Genomic DNA, 17218 nt, shown 5'->3' with positions numbered 1-17218 from the left:
TTGACACATCTTCCCCAACGCATTTTTTCTTGTCAGACAAGAATTCTGCCAAAGATGAAAATGTCTGAAAGCACCTCATTAATTAAGGAGCCTTGAGTTTTGCTGATTTTCCATGAGACTTCAGACTCTGAATTGACTTTTGAAAATGAGATGAGCTTAGGCTCACTTAAGCACTTTCTCAACTTTATCAAAATTGTTGCCTGAAGAGGAAGCATTTAAGGACTGAGATTTATCAGGAGGAAACGTTGTTCTGAACCAAATTTCCCCTGAAAGAGAAAATTGAAAAGATAAGTGATTTTACATGAGAGGTGCTTGAGTAGTGAAGGCTTTCTTAGTAAAACAAGAACTGTCTGAGAGGCCCTTCTGCTTTCCCACTCATTTACATTAGAAAGAAGAGAAGCTTGCTGTTTCTTAAAAGAACTGAGAAAAGGAACATATTCCAGAGTAAAATGTTGGTTTTGCATTTTTTTCCCATGGTACCTTTTTGTCAACCAGGAATTAAAGCAAAGGAGAAACTGAAAGCCCAAACATAATCTGTCATCTGTGCCCCCACCTGGGTTTGGCTGGGTCTGTGTTCCCTACCTCTATCTTTTCCCTCACTGGCTAAAGAAGAATTTGAAGCAAGAACAGGTAAAAGAACCAGTTTGGTTTTGACTAGAGGCATGTGGGTTGTTCCAAGACTTCGAGGCAGTAGGAAGAACAGCATTAGTAAGTGAGTGGGAAAATAATCTCTAAATTAGCTCTGTCTTGTGTCAGCCGTTATTCTTCTCTAGAATGGTCCTGTCCTCTTCTGTTCCCCTCCAGCTTTTCACAAGCAGTCCAGCCAGGGAAAGATAGCACCTGCTATTTCTAGCCCTCCTAAACTTCAGGTGAAAGCTTTCTCTTTTTTGTGCTTAGCCACAAACAAAAGGAAACCAAAGGGCTCTGTTGAGCTGTATTTGCGCTGCCAGTTATTCCCCATTTTGCATGTGAGCCCTTGTGCTCTGATTGTCCTCACCGGCTGCGTGTTGGTGTGTACTGCAGTGCCACATTGGTGCCTGCTTGATGGCTTTTAGCCCATGACATTGCATGTGTGCTCAAGGCTGCTACCAGGGTCTCACAGATGTAGTTTCCAGAGCCTATTCCCTTCTGGCACTTCAAGGGAGATGGCTGAGAAGACAAGGACTTTTTATACTCATGGCACAGTGACTCTTCTCTGCAATATGTTGTGTCCCATCTCACAAAGCCATCAGATGTCATTTCATGTCATGATCAACAATACAGAGAGTGGCAAATGACTGCCAGAACTGAGGGTCTTCCCCTGGTTTGCCCTTCTTCACCCAAGTAAGTATTGGTGCTAGGCAAAGCATTAGAAACTGTACTGTAAAGAGTAAGCCTAGATTACGGGAGTCTTTCTGAATTTTCCATGCCACGCTGCTTATCTCATCTGTGTCCCATATCAGGCATGTGCTAGTCACCCACACTGTTTTGGTATGCAGAGAGGAAACCTGGATGAGTACCCTAAAAGGGACTTATGATACACTCCAAGAGATGCATGGCATGTTCCAACAAGTTCATTGTGGTGCATAGCCACAGACCATCCCAGAAACAAGTGTACAGCCAGCCAAAATTACTTTCACTTCAGAAGTGAGAAATCAAAAAGAGAGCACTGTGGAAGCTTTGCAGTGTTACACAAGGCCAGCTATGCAAGGCTTACTGAAAAAACTGTGCCGCATTCAAACAGCTTGATCCTGGGGTGCTTACAGAAAAGCACAGCTGAGTCCAGAGCTTGGGGTCAGTAGCCTCAGAGGGACCAGAGTATGTTGGCACCACACTAACAAGCTAGCAGGGTAACTTTAGGGACACACTGGTCTTTGACACCATGCCAGCAAGGTCACAACCTCACAAAGGCCTGACGCATGACAACTGGTCCAACAGTTGTCCACTGTGACAGGAAACATCAAAGTGGCCCATCCCTTGACATGACTCCAGCTGAAAATCAGCACTTAGCCAGAAACTGCTCTGTGGTGGGATGCACCGCCTGCCTGTTTGCCAGGAGGGGCAGAGAGGGAGTAGCTGAGTATATCGAAAATGGTCAGGCCAAGAGGTGGCAAGAGTCAATCTTCAGGTTCACCCAAAACAGCTAGAGTTAGTTTACTTTCTGGAGCCTGGAAGGGGAGAGAAGAGAATTACCAAAAAAACGTGCAGGAACTGGGAAAAAATGAAGCAGACAGAGCCATCATTGGGTGAAGTTTGTCCTGTGGACAGGAAATGTTTCTTTGGGATAGTTTTAAAAGTTTCATTTTCTGCCTCTGCTCCAGAGGCCAGAGACAAGAAGGCTGACTATTTTTAAAGATAAGTTTGACACATTATGAAGGAGCTTATGTGACATGATAGGCTGTTGCAGTCAGGAAATGGACACCGTGACCCAGGAGAGGCATTCCAGCACTGTGCTCCTGCACTCAGACTCTGGCTGTCTGCAGGCTTCACTCTCTCAGGAGAAGACAGGAAAAAGAAAAGAAAAGAAAAGAAGAAAAGAAAAGAAAAGAAAAGAAAAGAAAAGAAAAGAAAAGAAAAGAAAAGAAAAGAAAAGAAAAGAAAAGAAAAGAAAAGAAAAGAAAAGAAAAGAAAAGAAAAGAAAAGAAAAGAAAAGAAAAGAAAAGAAAAGAAAAGAAAAGAAAAGAAAAGAAAAGAAAAGAAAAGAAAAGAAAAGAAGAGAAAAGAAAAGAAAAGAAAAGAAAAGAAGAGAAGAGAAAAGAAAAGAAGAGAAAAGAAAAGAAAAGAAAAGAAAAGAAAAGAAAAGAAAAGAAAAGAAAAGAAAAGAAAAGAAGAGAAAAGAAAAGAAAAGAAAAGAAAAGAAAAGAAAAGAAAAGAAAAGAAAAGAAAAGAAAAGAAAAGAAAAGAAAAGAAAAGAAAAGAAAAGAAAAGAAAAGAAAAGAAAAGAAAAGAAAAGAAAAGAAAAGAAAAGAAAAGAAAAGAAAAGAAAAGAAAAGAAAAGAAAAGAAAAGAAAAGAAAAGAAAAGAAAAGAAAAGAAAAGAAGAGAAAAGAAAAGAAGAGAAAAGAAAAGAAAAGAAGAGAAAAGAAAAGAAAAGAAGAGAAAAGAAAAGAAGAGAAAAGAAAAGAAAAGAAAAGAAAAGAAAAGAAAAGAAAAGAAAAGAAAAGAAAAGAAAAGAAAAGAAAAGAAAAGAAAAGAAAAGAAAAGAAAAGAAAAGAAAAGAAAAGAAAAGAAAAGAAAAGAAAAGAAAAGAAAAGAAAAGAAAAGAAAAGAAAAGAAGAGAAAAGAAAAGAAAAGAAAAGAAAAGAAGAGAAAAGAAAAGAAGAGAAAAGAAGAGAAGAGAAGAGAAAAGAAAAGAAAAGAAAAGAAAAGAAAAGAAAAGAAAAGAAAAGAAAAGAAAAGAAAAGAAAAGAAAAGAAAAGAAAAGAAAAGAAAAGAAAAGAAAAGAAAAGAAAAGAAAAGAAAAGAAAAGAAAAGAAAAGAAAAGAAAAGAAAAGAAAAGAAAAGAAAAGAAAAGAAAAGAAAAGAAAAGAAAAGAAAAGAAAAGAAAAGAAAAAGCCTTTACATTTCAACTCAAGCAGAAGTAATTCTGAGAAAAAAAAGGAGACTTTGGGAAGCAAACTCAGATGAACACAAAAAATATCTGAGATGAGTATGTCAGACATCCCCTTTACAAACTGACCAGTAGTGCTATTCCTGGGGTCTAGGGTTCGACATCAGTCCAGCAGTAGTAGTTGGGCACCAATGGCCTATGACTTGCTGGGTTGACATGAGAGCACCAGCCCATGTGAGGTATGACAAGCGCCTGTGCCTCCAAATTAGCTGCAAGAACATGTTGCCAGGGTGAGCCCATACTAGCATGTAATCTGATGCAAGCCCAAAAAGCTGGAGGCGTTGATCTTGACTGTTAACCAAAGACAGCGGAAACTGAAAGCCCAAACACTTGCTCTTTTATATCTAACCAGAGAATTTGAGAAGCTGAACAGTGGTTAAAGTGGCAATCTATCTTTTAGAAGTACAGGTCTCATCCTTGGCTAGAAGTCTTGACTTCTTCCCCCAGCCTCAGGAGCACAGCTTTCCAGGTCCCACCTCCTCACAGAAACAGCAAATGCATATTCAGGCAGGGGGAGACTAAGAAACAGAAGCCACCAAGAAAGCTGGGAGAGTTTCCCACTTGGGAAATTACAGTGTCTAGTGTTCTCCTGCTAGGAGGTGAAGCGATATGAGGCTCTGCCCTGCAGAGAGGGAGATACTGCATGGGAGATTCCTGCCTGCTGCTGTTTTTTGCTCCCCTCCAGCAGGGCTTATGCTGCCTCCACCTTCCCTACTTCTCTGCTCCACTGTCACCCCACCACAGAAGAAAGATGGCAGTTGTGTGAGAAGGTTTACAAAATCAAATACTCAAAGGCCATGACTATATTAATAAATTAAATGGTGTAGGGTGTGTTCCTGGACTCCAGAATTGAATTGTTTCTTGTTTGTACATTCCATGTCACAGTTTTGACCTGGACCAAGGAGGTGTCCTCCCAGACAATTCCCTCAAGCAGTTTGTGATTTAGGCCAGGCCAGGAACAATTCTTCACAAGGAATTTGCAGGCAGCCACCCACTTCTGGAGGGTAATGAGGTCTATTGGAACAAATGCAGACCTTTCCATTCCAGTTGGTTTCAGCGCCAGAGAAAAATCCCACATTTAATTTTCTAGTGCAACTGTAGCCTACAGTACCATTCAAGAACCAGGGTACAAAAGGTTACAGGGTTTGGAAATACTTCTGATGTAATCTGCTCGGAGTATGAAACAACATCATCCTTCACATGTCCTCGATAAACAGAGCTGGGGCTGCTTCCTTCAGGTCTGTCTCTGCTTACAAAATGGCCCACTGGCAAACTCATGGAAATAAACCAGAACAGGCATGAAACTCACCCTTTTGGAAGGTACTGCAGAGAAACGCCAGCACATTTCTACACCTAGGTCTCCAGAGTGGCAAAAAAAAAAAAAAATGTGATGGGGAGGAGGGAAGGAAGACTGCTCAAAAAGAAAAGAAAATGAGGCGTGAGGGCAGGTCATACAGGACTAGGGTGCTGACTCTAACCATGCTTTAAGGGTCTCATGCCAAGTTACATTGCCCTGCTGATGCTATGCAAAAAGCCTAAATGTAGTTGGAAGGCAAGTTACAAACCTTCGACTCCATTCATCTTTTGCATCAGAAGTACTTGGAGCACAACAGCAGTAAATTAGTGCCAGCTCTCCTGCTGAGATAATTCAAAGTATCTTTCCCTGCCCAGCAGGGCCTGATTTTTCATGTCGATTACATATTGTGATTAATACGGAGGCATTTGCTCATTTAACAGGGGAAAAAAAAAACAAACCCTAAAACCTTCACTAAATAGGGCTTTTGGGGGGGAAATTTTGCTTTGTTTATTCTTCTCCACTCAGTGAACCATTAATTTCAATGAAGAACCACAGCCAGCGATGGGCAACGATACAAAGAGATGATAGATAGATCCACTCTATTTCACCCTCACATACCTATTGGGGTACATGTACATTCTGAGTGAGACTTGTCAATCACCTCAATGCTTGATATTGTCCCTACCTCCCACACCACTGATTAGTGTCACTCACCGAATGAGCAGAGAGGGTGCGGAGGCAGATTCTGCCAGCAGTAAGAAACTTACTTCAAATCAAACCTGTGAAATGCAGCCTAAGATTCATACCATGTAGGTGGAGGGGGGAGGAGAGGAAAACATCTTTCCCTTGAAGGACTCATGGCTGCTTTTATTTCTTGTAAAAAAGAAATGGTCTCGTTTACTCGAGGGGAAGAGAGAAGGTAGGCTGATTTTAGGGGCACTGTGTGATGCCTTTGCAATGAAATGGTTCAGCGTCAGGGGGTGAGGGAATATACTGGGAAATTATGCTACTTGTGGGGGGTCCCTGTGAAGGCAGGTGATCAATATCCATCTGCCAGAGATAGCTAGATTGTCTTTATGAGATTAGCTCCATGTGGCAGGAGCCCAAGAGACTCTGCCGTATGATACAGAGGCAGGGAAGGAAGGGGGAGGGAGGTGGGAGGCTGGTTTTCATGTCTATGTGTTGACAGCCAACATCTTGGAAGCTCGATGTAGAAGGCTTCTGCTAAAGGTTGGTCTGAGGAGAGGTGACATGCGGTAGCTAGAAATGGTGCTGAGCTGCAAAGATCTGAACTGGAATCTCTCCAAAGCTTGAGCGTGCCTGGCAACTGGAATTGTGGTCACCATCCTGTGAAGGGTTAATTTGGATGTTATGGAGTTGGGAGGGGCGTTGGAGGGTCCCAAATTAAATCTGGTTGAAGGTGAAGAATGGGAGTTTATGTCTCACTCTGGAGTGTAACAGAAATATCTGTGGTGTTTAGCGGTTATTCAGCGGATTTGGAGTCTGGACTTTTGGAGGAAAAGGAGGGACAGTCCCATCTACAATGGGACAGAGATTTAACTGTATGGTATGAGTTCCACCTTCTGCAAAACTAGGCTGTTAATACTGCTGAGATAGACGCTGTAAGACTTCGTCACGCTTGCAAAGGGGTACAGGGGAGCCCAAATACCCATCCCAAGAGATACCTGGAAGTCAAACAACAGTGGGCATGCCTGATGCTGAGCACCCACCACTTCCACTGACAGCAGTGAGATGAGGGCAGAGGAAGGGGGTGGGGGAGGCTTGCAATCTGGTTGAACTGGGCTTTTAAAACAGACACATCATTAGAGTCTCATGAGGTTTGACATCTGCAGGATGAGGAGACTGGACAGGTCGATTTTGCTGTGGGAAAGGAATAGTTAAGGAGAGGATGTAAAAGGAGATGGAGGGCTGGGAGAGAGCTCTTAAGTGTTCAGGTAGATGCTCCTGCAGTCTTTTGAAGAAAAGAAAGTACTGGAGGCAGCAGCTGCTCTTCCCAGCATTAGTAATCACCCCCCGTCTGTCAGGAACCCCAGTCAGCCTCAAGGGTCCCGGTGAAGGCAAGGTCAGCTGCAGGAGCTGGGCTGCCTTATGTGCATCCAGCAGACTGCTGCTCAAGGCAGCTGCCTGTCCTGCCTATACCCAGATCCATCTCGACTCGCCTTTCCTGTAAGGCCTGTAAGAAGCAACCAATCCTCTGCTATACCAGCCCTCAGCAGCACCTAGCACATGGGAGTCCACCTCCTCCTTGGGGCTCTAACTACAACCCACAAAGCCATAGTCACGGTTAAAAGGCCATTACGTGATGACATGCAATTAGGGATTACAACACAGCTTGATTCTGCACTCTCTGATGTTGCTGACAAAGCGCTGCTAGGGCAGGAGTCCTTTTTAAGGCAGTGATGAGGTTCTCCATGTGACATTCACACTTCGAGGAACTGATCATTTCACTGTCAAACAAAAGCCATACGGCTGGATTCCATACACAAATTACTCCATCCAGAAATAGATGCCCAATTAAGGGAAAATATGTTTCCAAAAATCATTTTGTTCCTACAGTTTATAAGCTTCCTTTTTTTTTAACTAAGTTTTCATGTCAGTCAATTTGGGGTTGGTTTATTTTTAACTGAGTTAGAAAACTCCTATACACCAAACCCCCTATGTAGAAAGAACAATCTCTGTTATTTGTTTTGGGTTTTTTAATAGCAGAACAGCTATCATATTTTCCACTCCATCTTTTGCCCCAAAGCCTTGCATGCCATTGTAATTCAAGGGCTCTAAGAACTGTTTTTAAGGGAAGCTGCAGAGGCTCAGAAGACCTCAAAACCATGCCCCGAGAGCTTTCCAGTGCTCTTAAGGATGATAAAGAGAAGCAAAGAGTTTTACAATGAGAAGATTAGTGCAATGATCAAGTTTACACCTCTGAGAAAGTACATTCAACAGCCCTGGCATCAGATCAAATGACAAATAACAAGGAAAAAAGGGCTGAGAGTTCACAAAGTAGATCTTTCTTCCCAGAAGAGATCCCCACACCCCTCACACATAATCATTCATTGGAAGTGGTGAAGACAACAGGACACACGGAGAGAGAAAGGGGAAGCTGCTTGGAGCAGGTGTATGCTAGGCAGGTCTGGTTGCTTGGGGTCTTCGGGTGCCACATCTTTCTTCTGGGCTTGTCCACCTTCAGTGGCTCAGGATTACCATTCTTCAGCGAGTGGTGGGGTCAAATGGAGGTGAGGGTCCCCATCCTTCCCAGGCCTCCTGTGGGAACTGAAAAGCCTTCCGGAGAAGTCTGCTTTGCAGGAGTGCTGGGCTGGAGAGAGCAATGCTGGACTCATGTTGTCCAGCTGTTTCGGCACCAGGTTTCACCAGGATTTTGACCCTCTCATGTTTCTTTGCTCCTTGGTCCCTCAACACATGAGCAATCACAAACACAGAAAGGCCAGTGGTACGGGCAGAGGATGGGAAGGAGGAGAGGGGAGGTTTCGTTCACCTTCACCACGCTTAATACAGATTTGAGCCATCTGGACATCTGCATGTGATTAGTGCCTGCTGGCCCAAAATGTGGGTGCTCTCCCCCGGCTGTTGCCAGCCCACAGCCAGGGGCCACCTTGTGATAACTGCGAAAGAGGTATGGGAAAAGCACACTGACAGTAATCTCGGAAATATTTAGGAGTCTATGAACTGGTGGGAAATCATGATCCTAAAGTCAACCTGTCTCCTAAAATCCTCGCTGGGCTTCTGTTTTGCCACAGCCGCTCCACAGGGGCCAGTATGCAGGAGAGGGGCTTCAGCTGCGACTGGCATCCACAGGGACGTGTGGGCTGCAGAGGGACAGAGGGATGACATGTGGGCAGCAGAGGGATGGAGGAACGGGGCAGTGCATTTTCCCCTGCCGAGGGCTGTCTGGCTGGCAGCTGGGGTGGCACTGCAGTGCTGCGCAGCCCCCTCCTCCCTCACCCAGAGACTGCTGCATAGCTCCCCGGGTTGATGGAAATAAATAATAAAAAAAAGGCTTTAAAAAAAACTGGAGGGAAAAAAAACACAAAGGGCTGTGGTGACAGGCCAACAATTGGGGAAATCGTCTGTGTGCTGTGGGGTTGCGGGGTGGGGGCCTAGCCGGGCCTGGTGCCTGCTGCCGCCATGGCTTCTCGCCGGGGTGGCTGCAGTGGGGGGTCGCGAGGCGGCAGGGCGCCATCTTGTGGCGCCTCCCCACCTGTGACAGGCCTCCGCCCTGCGGGCCCCCATGAAACACTAGTGAAGGCTTTTTCATCTTCCTAGCGACAGCAGGAGAAGGTGCCGTGACCCCAGTGCAGCTGGGTTGAAGGTGGTCCCCTGACATAAAGCGCCCCAAGGCTACACGTAACTCAGGGCACAGAGGTGCCTTCCTCCCATCCCTCCTGCACCCCAAACCGGGGGAGCACAGGAACATGGTGGTTCCTGTGGCGTGGATCGCAATTCTCCCCCCAAGGCTGAGCATGGCGCATGGCTCCCAACGGACCAGGGAGGAATTTTCTGATACAATCAGTTCAAACGAGCAATTGTCAGTTTGTTAAACCTCCTGCTTTTCAAGGAAAACTGCTTTAACCACCGTGAAGGCCGGTGGTGTGCTGGTAACTAAAAGCCTGAGTAACCGCTCCTTTGCTGCGTATGCCAGGTGGGCAAGTTCTCAGCTGGGAAATTAGATAGCGGTAAGGTCTTCATCTACGGGCACCTTGCCTTGGCAGTGTTACAGGAGGGTTTCAATGACCCAGCATGGAAATTCTGGTCAAAGCAAGAGAGAAGGCAAAATAAAAGTCCCTGCGAGCAGCCACCAGGCAGATATTGACCTCTGTGCTCACCTCAGAGTGCTCAGCCAACATTTGGAGAAACGATGAGGATCTCAAAGCTCGGGAAGAGAAGATGGTGAAAATGAGTTCTCAAGCTTTACTCCATAGTCCCGAAGTGCAGCAGCAGAACTGAAAGAAAGGTCTGGTACCTTCGTTTCTGAAAGAATTGTTCTTGACCTTCTCAGCCATTGGACGCAATGCAATGAGTCAAGGCTGAGAGAATAAGGGAACCTGCACTGAAAGTTTCTCTTCCCAGAGGATGGTTTGATGCTGTTTTGCTTGGCTGCAAATGTGGCAATCCAACCCGTCATATCTACGAAGTGGAGGGAAGTCTGTTCTGACAATATGGACCAAAAATTATATGTATAACTCAGCACCTCTCACACAACATTCATGTTTGCCCCAGCATCTTTGGTGTACCTTACAAGTGCAGTTATCTTCTTTGGATTTTTTTTTTCTGGTTCTTTTCTTCAAAGATGACAATGTAGTTAAGTCAGATTTGGCAAAGGAATTGCTTGTGTGCTCTGAAATAAACATGAGAGGTGAAGACCTATGGAAAAAAAAGCTCTTGCATGCAGTTTTCTTTCATCTGATCTCCTTAGAAGTTTGTTTCAAATTCTTTGGAGAAAGCAAATTCCCTCCTGCCTATAGGCTTCCCCAGTGTTGCTGCTGTTTCTGCCAAAGAAAGGGCTACTTTCAATCAGAGAGCTGCCTCCCATCAAACTAGGATCCAAGTCTGGATTAGAGCTCCTCTGAGAAGTTACAGTTCTCCTATTCCAGTCTTGTAATATGGGCCTGCCATATGGCATGGCATCAGGTGTGGTACCCTCTAGAGAAAATATCTGTCCTTCTGATGTGACAAAAATCACAAATTCACATAAAAACCTTTCCTTAAAATCTGAGAGAATAAAGGGAATTGCAACATTTACTCCAAAATTCCCCATAGAATAAGACTTTGACCTTTCTATTTATGTTCTTTATGACATCAGTGCAAATGTGCCCCGGACAAGTCCTGGAAAGATCCTTTATAGGAAACTTTGTGCTCTGTGTGCTGCAGAGTGATACACAGACATACATATACACTCTGGCAGAGCTTGGTGTGAACTTCATGTCTTGGAATATCACATCTCTTTGTTTCTTTTCCTGTACCTTGAAATTATCATATCCCTCAGTCATGCACATGTTTTGAAAAAATAAGGAGCTGTTCCACATCTCCTGTTTTGTCTGCATTCAGTGCTCTGTCTTCTCCATGTTAACTCAGTCACCGTAAGTGCCATAGAGGCACTTCCAATCTCAAAACAGAAAAATAGGCTTGTTTATTTCTTTATAAAGTAGTTGAGATCTTCTGTAACACCTGAGGTCATCTTGTCTGTCCTTCAATACAGCACAGCTAAAGAATTTCCCTCCATAAACTTTGAGGTGAGCTCATAATTAATGAGTTCATAATTTATGTTCAGTCTGTCATACCTTTTTTCACTATGCTTACACCCAGCTTTTCTTGAGGAACATTAGAAGTTGCTCTACAAAACTGCATGTGGTCTTCTGTAACGGTTATGTCAATGCAAAGGTGAACCTCCAGAAGAAAACAGGTAGATAGCTTAAGGAATTACAGTCGCGCTCATCTAATTCTTTCACATTTGTGTAGAGTGAAACATATTACTTTTACCTCATTGGGAACTGGAAAGAACAAAACAGCTCAGCAAGGTTGTCTAGGTCTCTGTGGACCAGGGACTATTCACCTTTGGTGTCTTGTGCTTTGTCCAAACACACTGTCAGCCCTCCACGAATTATAATAAAGGTAATACCTCAAACAGACCAAAAGCTTTCAATTGAGAAAGGACATTTTTCTTTCCTTTTCAGACAAATGATGTCTTGTGGAAGGCTAGGCAAGATGCTGTATAATGAAATTATGAAGTCAGCCATCTGAATGTGGAACTGACATAGCCCATTGCTACGTCTGTGGTCAAGAAGCAGGGTGAACCTGAAGATACAAATGTCCTTATCCTTGCCTCAGTTCTCATTTCAGTGTCTAACCAGATGCCAGACACCTGGCTAGATGCTGCTGTGTGAGCAGGTGTCTCACACCTGGGACAGTGGAAGTGGATGGTAATAGTTATCTGAGTGGGAGAAAGAGTCTGAACCAGGAGTCCTAGTTTAATAGCTGTCTTGGTTTGAAAAGAATTTTAGGATTTACTGGGGGCCTTGGGAGGAAAAAATCCCTCATACTTGGGCCAAACAATATCTCCTCCAGTAATGGAGGTGACAACATCCTACGGAAATAAAGAGGTGAAGGAAGAACTAGAACTAGTCACTCACTGCTAGTTAGAGCTCGCTCTTTTTTTATTTTTTAATTTTTTTAATTTTTCCTTGCTCCGTTCCCCAGAGGACTGCTTCTTGAGTCAGCTGTGCTGTGGTACCAGGTGTGACTCAAACTGCAACTTGATTAACGTTTGGTACATCTTTCATAATCTTTCTCTGCAGCCTGGGTGGGAAAATATGCTTCCCATTCCTGGCTCTGTCACAGGCCACATTCCAATTATTCAGGAAAAAACCCCAAACAAACAAGTGATGCCATGTTTAGGCTGTATTGGGGGTTTGCATTAGTCACTCAATAAAATGGAATTTTCTTAGGAGACAATGGTCTACAACTCAAGAGTGGTGCAAAACTTTCGTATCATGTGATCTCAGCCTTCCCCTCTGAGCCCCCCATGACGTTCACCATTTGTGAACTGCACGGTCCCCTCTACCACCAGCTAGCTGATTATGATATGCACCAATGTCACTGTAAGGGTAAAACTGTCCTTGGTTAGTCTAGGTAACTCTCTAGTCTGGTGATATCATACTGACAGTAGCTCATGTCTCCTAAATTAGCCTCACAAAGCTTGGCAAAACATAGCAGAAGCCCTTTTGTCTCAGCAAAACCCAGATACAGAACCTACTCTGGGAGAAAAAGTGGCTATTCTCTTCCCTGTAGCTCACACCTCTCCCAAATAAAAATACCCTGCTATTGCTATGCATAAACTAGGAGCTTAAAATTTTGATTCTCAGCCACATTTTTTTCCTCCATGAGGTGGATGTGCCTTTCAGGAACTTCTGAGCAAGCATAAACTGCATTTATTCTTTTAACTGCCATGTCAGTATGTGGCCTACAGGAACAAGGCTGCAGCCATGATGCTACAGTACTTTATAGTACTCTGTATGGTACTTAAATACTTTATTTCTTGTTCCCTGTTTGAGGGTGAGATCATTTCATTCATTCAGGCACTGATGGAGAGAGTGGAAAAGCAGAGTGACAAGCCAGTAGGGAAAGGAGACATCAAATCATAGAGTGATTTGGGTTGGAAGGGACCTTTAAAGATCATCTGGTCCAACATCCCTACCATGGACAGGGACATCTTTCACTAGATCAGGTTCCTCAGAGCCCCATCCAACCTGATTTTGAAAACTTCCAACGGTGGGGCATCTACAACTTCTCTTGGAAACCTCTTTGAGTGTCTTACTACCCTCATTGTAAAGAATTTCTTCCTTATATCTGATCTAGATCTACCCTCCTTCAGTTTAAAACTGCTGCACCTTGTCTTGGCACTACAGACCTTAGCAAAAAGTCTTCCTGCACCTTTCTTATAAGCTCCCTTTATATATTGAAAGGCCGCAATAAGGTCTCCCTGGACACTGCTCTTCTCCAGGCTGAACAACCCCAACTCTCTCAGCCTTTCTTCATAGGAGAAGTGCTCTAGCCCTCTGATCATTTTCATTACCCTCCTCTAGACCGACTTTAACAGGTCCATGTCTTTCTTGTACTGGAGACCCCAGAGCTGGACACAGTACTCCAGATGAGGTCTCATGAGAGAGTAGAGGGAGAGAATCAACTCCCTCAACCTGCTACCCACCCTTCTTCTGATGCAGCTCAGGATACGGTTGGCCTTGCGGGCTGCAAGCTGACTTTGCTGGCTCACATCCAATTTGTCATCCACCATTATCCCCAAGTCCTTCTCTGCATTGTGGCTCTCAATCCATTCATCACCCAGTCTGTACTGACACTGGGGATTGCCCTGGCTCAGGTACAGGATCTTGCACTTGGCCTTGCTGAACTTCGTGAGGTTCACTTGGGCCCTGTTCACAAGCATGTCAAGGTCCCTCTGGATGGCATCTCTTCCCACTAGTGTATCAATTGTACCACTCAGCTTGGTGTCATCCATAAACTTGCTGAGGATGCACTCAATCCCAATATCTATGTCATTAATACTAATAGTATAAATATTAAATAGTATTGGTCCTAGCATGACCCTTGAGGGACACCACTCGTTGTGTGGTCAGGACACACCAGAGGGACGCCACTCTGCCTCCACATGCACACCTAGTACCACTTCTGCTCTTTTCTCCATTTGCTCCAGCCTCACCCCAATGAGAAAGAACAACTGTGATGAATATGAGCCTTGGTTTACATAGGAATTTGTAGCCAAAACTTTACTGTCCAGAGTTCTTAATAGCCCTCCATGGTATACCACCAAGCAGAGAAACCCTGCATTTGGTCAGCTCTGACACCAATCAGTCTAGTGCAGAGGATGAGAGTTAAATAAAATGGTTAGTAAAGAAAAAAAAAAAAAAAATCTCAGCAGGTTCTCCTATAAAGGCTCTGGCTGAGCCCCTCCAGATTCCTGCAACACTTACCCTACCCATGCAGCTTTAAAGCTCATGTTTAAGGACCACCTGCCGAGTTGAGAATGACTTTGCCACTGTTAACTTAGGACTGAGGCTGGCAGTCATGCCACATGGATTTAGCCATGACATCTTTGAGGATGCAGAGCGAGGCCACGACAACAGCAGTGTCTCCTTCTCCTTGAATGCTGTCTAAGGGGGAGAAATGAAAGAGAATGAATATGAAGCAGGGAATATAAATTGTGCACGGCTTCCCCAGGAAACCTAGCCTCCTTCCAAGCCTCAAACCACCAAAGAAGGAGCCAAAGCCCATCTTCACGTGGCAGGAATTAGGTAACTGTCGCTGACTGGAATGGAGCCTAGCCTTTGAGATGCAACACAACGAGTTCATTTTCCCTCACTTCCATGGATATCTGCTTCTACTACATCTGCTGCAGGGAATTGCAGTTTGAAGGCTTAGCACTTTAAATAGATCACAGCTATAGCCACAAAAAGCACTAATAAAAGGGGCTCATACTGCAGCTGATGAATAGATGGAGAGCTGGTTTCCAAGTTTCTACTGCATCATGAGCAGAATGAAATGAGTGGTCCCAGGCCTGTGGCAAAAAATTTGTTGTATAAATCCAGGTCTTTGAAAGGTCTCACACCCACTGAAATTAATGAGCATTGAGAGGCTGTGTACCTTTGGGGTTCCAGAACAAAACATTTAGTTCTGTGTACTAACTATAGGCTTTGTGCTGTACATGCATACACACACCCACACACACACTCTCTCATCACAGACTTAATTGTAAGCTAAGCACTCCCAACAGGAGTGAAATTAAATGCCTGAAGAAAGGTTATTCCTTAAATTTATTTCTAAGATGCTCTGCCCTCAAGATACAAGCGATCTGTGTTCCCTCTCTCTCTCTCTGTCTCTCTCAATATATACTCTCAAGTATGTATTATCTCTTATCTCACCAACACCAGTACTTGAAAGGATGATGTACTCTGCAGCACTTACTTATTCTGCTTTCGTCTATTTCTAACGTTTAAAGGCCCTAAACACACTTTTCTTCACAGATATAATTAACCCCTTTACTGCTGAGGTGGATGCAGTGCTATCCATCTCCAACCTGACTGTAGATGGAAAGAAAAAGCATTGCTTCCATTTCTATCTATTTTTTCCCCACTGTATGTTGCCAGAAGGATTGGAACTGAAGACTTCCTAGTTATGAGCCACTATGTGTGTGAACATGGACGTGATGAAGTTAGGAGAGGAAATTTTTCTCGGTCATCGTACATGAGATCTGTAAATTCTTTCCAGTCAAGCACAGCTGCAAGCTATCCTCAAAACAGAGCAATGAGGAAAGAAAACCCTCTTTCTCCTGTTCCACTGGCTGTCTTCCATAGAGAATTGTGAGTGCGGGTAGATCCAGATGTTACTGTCAATGAGGTCAGAGGGAAAGTTGCAAGCATAGGTCACAGGAAAAAACCCCAAACTCTCTGAACACCATATAGCAGGCTCTCACATAGCCTGTTGCTCCCAAACATATCCTTCATGCTTTTCAGTATGTCATTTAATGCTAGGCACTGAAATCTTCTCTCCGTCCTCTCTCCATTCTACTTTTCAAAGAGATTCCCTTCAGGAATGAGTGGTCCCATCAAGATAGTGACTGCCTCAAAGGTGTATGGAGGCTTTGAGACAGCCCCGGCTGCTGGAGTAGAATATGAAGGCTGAGCTACTTGCCCAGGACTCCAGCACACTGCTAGAGAGTTTGGTGGTTCAAAAAGGATTCAGCCAGCCATGTGGTGAGTGGAGAGGGCTATCTAAGTGCAGCCAGTATGAACCCCAGCTCTGGGGTTTTTTTCTTTTTTCTTTTTTCTTTTCTCTTTTTTCTTTTTTCTTTTTTCTTTTTTCTTTTTTCTTTTTTCTTTTTTCTTTTTTCTTTTTTCTTTTTTAAGCCTACTCCTTTAGAGCCTAGGCACCCAAGTCAGGCAGGGATTCATCACCCAAACCTGGTCTCCTGAAATCAAGTCCTTTCCAAAATGGGCTGTAAGGCACAGCTCATTTTTAAAAGACCAGAGGAGTATGAGCTGAGTGATCTATGTGATAACAGGCATTCACCTTGTTCAGTAACCATACTGTTGGATGGTTGGATGTGGCTGAAACTGCATATTTTGGAGGTCAGATGTAGGCAAATATGACTGGTTTCTGGAAGGTCACTTCTGAGGACTGTAAATGAATTTAGGCAGATGAACATTGGTTGGTTTAGACCTACACAAGCTGGTGGAAGATCAAGGCGTAGCAGAGGCAGAAGTTAGAAATCAAGGAGAGGGTTACAGATGAAAATGTAAGCACGTAAAGAATTACACAGGAAGATTTGAGGTTTATACACTTGGATTTAGGGCCCTCACTTCTGCCAGTAACCTTAGATATTTACGTCCTTTATTATCTCAGTCCAGGGCCTTTTTGTTTGGAAGTGAGAAGATTAGCAGTGTCCCAAGTGATACCATAGTTCATTAATCTCTAGAGCACTTCATTCCAAGTTCAGCCCAAAGGTCTTTACACTGCTTTGCTTTGTATGCAGCATCTGTAATCTATCTGGGTATTTACACCACACCACTGTTTCAACTGAACATTTACATACAGGATGTCCTTTGACAACTGCCGAAACGCAACCACATCAAAGCAGTGCATACTGGCAGATGGCACAACTTCACATGTCTTCCTACACAAGAAGCTCACAAACACCCTCCGTAAAGCAGCCTGCAGCCTGACCTACTGGACAGCTGAGTGACCGATGCATGAAACAATGGATGTGCTGGTGCCTGGCTCTGTCTGTTT

This window comes from Vanellus vanellus, assembly GCF_965231255.1.
Source record: "Vanellus vanellus genome assembly, chromosome: 1".
In the NCBI taxonomy this organism is placed as follows: Eukaryota; Metazoa; Chordata; class Aves; order Charadriiformes; family Charadriidae; genus Vanellus; species Vanellus vanellus.
The sequence above is the reverse complement of the archived record's forward strand: the minus strand, read 5'-3'. Positions refer to the sequence as shown.